Source organism: Rhagoletis zephyria, unplaced genomic scaffold (assembly GCF_001687245.7).
Source record: "Rhagoletis zephyria isolate East Lansing unplaced genomic scaffold, Rhagoletis_zephyria_1.1 Rzeph_scaffold_03609, whole genome shotgun sequence".
Taxonomy (NCBI): Eukaryota; Metazoa; Arthropoda; class Insecta; order Diptera; family Tephritidae; genus Rhagoletis; species Rhagoletis zephyria.
This window is the reverse complement of record NW_016160692.1, coordinates 47,225-50,614: the sequence shown is the minus strand read 5'-3', so window position 1 is coordinate 50,614 and position 3,390 is coordinate 47,225. Positions and strand designations below refer to the sequence as shown.

Genomic DNA, 3,390 nt, shown 5'->3' with positions numbered 1-3,390 from the left:
CCTATAGCACTGATTGTTCAGATACCAGTTTTTGCGATATATCTCCTTTATGTAGGAAACTAAACTCAATAAATTGTGTTACCGGTTTACATACCGATCACATAGCAGTGAAAATCACTTAGATTGGTGCCATCTAAAGTATATCCTCCATACCTCTGATTGTTTAGAGGACAGACGGACAGACGGACATGGATAAATCAACTCAGCTCGACGTTCTGATCATATAAGTATACATTTTAATGGGTCTATCTCTTTTTGTTCTGGTACTTACAAACATCGGACCAAAGTTATAATACCATTTCATGTAACAATTCCCCTCGCAATGAAAAATTGTTCACGGAGAAAAAGGCTTAACCGACACTGCGGGCACAAAAAGATGTAAACAGATTACAATTAAGCACTTAAGCCAAAATTGCTTTCGCTATAACTTTGTAACGGTACTTCGTAGGACTTTGAAATTTGACAGCTGGTGCGTATGGTGGTAGGTAATCGATTTCCGTCAAAAACAGAAAATCGAACAGGTTGTCGCTTACGCCCTTTTGGCGGTTAGGGCTCGATATCATCAAATCAAATTTGGGATTAATAAACCTTACACATAAGTATATATTTTATATGGCATTGGAACAAAAAAAAATTGCCGATCACTCGCGCTAATTCAATTAATTTAAAACAATAGTCATATTAAAACAAAAAATGGAAATAAGTGGAATACAAAAAAAAACACGTAAGTGAATATGTTGTAATTTCTATACAAATAGTTATGTACAATCCATATATGTCATACGATTAGTAAATAAGAGAATAAAATAATGTAAAAAAAATATTTTTTAAAAACAAGCAAATAGCAAACCGGCATTTAAATATCTGCATACATACATACCTAACCAACTATGCATGTACGCTGAATTCGCTGACAAGCTTTTTTAAAAACGAAGTATATTAGTACAAATTGTTAGTAATTTTCATTAGAGTTTGAATAACTCCATTCACTAAATGGCTTTTAGTAACTTTAACGAGACCTTAACTTATTTTATTTTATTAATTTTAGTGCAGTTTTTACAAAATTTTCTTGCTAAAAAATCTTTTGTTACACTACTTCATTTTATTCCTTTGATTGTACAGGTTAAATAAAAGCTTGTTTTTAAAAAATATTTTTTTTACATTACATATTTTATTTTATAATTTTTAGTCCATTTATAAAAGCGTTGTATATTAAAAAGTGTTATTTTATTTTATGTACAAAATTTTGCAATAGATATTAAAATAATTCAACTTGCAATGAAAGAGAACAGAAGACTTGGCAAGCAAACTGTTGTTTGCTTTTGTTTTGTATAAACATACATATGTACATATAGCAGCAGTTAATTTTATTTAACGTTTTTTTTTACGTTCTTTGGCAATTACGCTCTGTTAGCCATAAATCTTACTATTTTTTGACCGCCTTTGAATCAAGACCCCTGGACCATATGGGGAATTCATTTATATTTTAAATTGCATTGTCATCGTTATTGGAACTATGCTGAAAATTTCAAGTCTCTAACTTGTCGGGAAGTCAGCTTAAAATCGATTGGAAATTTCCGCGATTTGCGCGGGATGACCAAGTTAAATAAAAGCTTATAATTATAAAAAAAGAAAAAAACAACTATTAAACTCATACGTATGTATATTCTTTAATATCAAACTGATATTTTAAATTGACACAATTAGCTAAGTGGATATAATAATAGTTTTAATTATTTAATAGACTTTGAAATTTTGACAGCTGGTGCGTATGGTGGTAGGTAATCGATTTCCGTCAAAAACAGAAAATCGTACAGGTTGTCGCTTACGCCCTTTTGGCGGTTAGGGCTCGGTATCATCAAATCAAATTTGGGATTAATAAACCTTACACATAAGTATATATTTTATATGGCATTGGAAGAAAAAACAAATTGCCGATCACTCGCGCTAGTTCAATTAATTTAAAACAATAGTCATATTAAAACAAAAAAATTAAATTAGTGGAATACAAAAAAAAACACGTAAGTGAATATGTTGTAATTTCTGTACAAATAGTTATGTACAATCCATATATTGCATACGATTAGTAAATAAGAGAAAAAAAACAACTATTAAACTCATACTTATGTATATTCTTTAATATCAAATTGATATTTTAAATTAACACAATTAGCTAAGTGGATATAATAATAGTGTTAATTATTTAATATACGTTTTGAACTCTTTATCACAGCCGAAAGTTGATATGGACGAACGAGTTAAAGGGGGAAGGAAACAAGCTTACAATATTAATAATAAATATCTCGTATCCCTATCGATTTTGCATTGCTCTTGAATCGAACGATTCTTGCAAGCCTGACCACCTTGCAAAAATCTTTTCTCAAGGAGGGTGATGTAATGGCATCGCTAACAATACGGCAGCACTATTCAGCGCCGTCGTAATGTTGGTAGCCCTGTTGGAACATACATTCCACAGGTACATAATACGAGTCATGATGCAATAAAGAAGGTGTTATACGTTCGCGGNTTTTTGAATTGAAATTTTGAAAATCAACTATTATTTTCGGTCCCTGATTTTTTCATAGACATAAACGAATAGCAAAAAAATTTCTAGCTTTGCTAACAGACAACAATGTTGTGAAAAAGCATGATGCAATAAAGAAGGTGTTATACGTTCGCGTTTTTCTCGCTCTAATCGCCATCTTGAACTCCCTTAGAAATTTCAATTTGCCGCTTTGACAAAGTACTTTTTATATCAGAGCGATTTTCATGAAAAAGTACTAAAAATGGTACTCACACAAGCAAAAGCATAGATCGACATGCATTGGCATCACTGATCAACGTTTTCGTCTTTCTTTTTATCCCGTTGACAATCGGAGTTAAAATTAATTTTTGTTAGATAAAAAAAAAATTTCCGCATTTAACGTTTTTTTTTTTTGGGAAAAGAATTCCTCAAATCGTAAGTATTTTATGTATATCCGATAAGGAAACTATAAATAAAACTATTCCAAAGGTGTTTTGCTGTTTTGTGTGCCCGTGCATTCCACCAACTTGATCGGCTGCCTCTTAACAGCATTTTTTGAATTACTGCAAAACCACCGCTGCACTCGTAAGTACTTTTGCAAAATTTAATTAAGCAGCTATAATGAATTTTTTTCACAGGTTTTCTCTTGCTTTGGTTCGCTGCCTGTGTACATCTTGGTGCCAGCTGCGGAGAGTGGACCAACTTTTCGTGGCCGTGTGACTCTCACATCGCCACTGCGTGTCTTCCGCTTCTCTTTCTGTAGGACCACTGCATCGTATGTTTCTTCTGCTGCTCCACACGTAAGTACTGTTGCAATACCAGTTGACGCAAATATAAATGGAATTATTTCACAGGTTTACGACTGC

The 3,390-nt window shown here is 32.5% G+C and overlaps 1 long non-coding RNA gene across 1 annotated transcript; it reads left to right on the top strand.

The window, feature by feature from the left end:
• The first annotated feature begins 2,917 nt into the window (after nt 1–2,917).
• On the top strand, nt 2,918–3,233 carry LOC108369318 (uncharacterized). Its single transcript, XR_001848487.1, has 3 exons — nt 2,918–2,959; nt 3,014–3,109; nt 3,163–3,233. It is a non-coding gene; the product is annotated as an uncharacterized LOC108369318 (long non-coding RNA).
• The last annotated feature ends 157 nt before the right edge of the window (nt 3,234–3,390 follow it).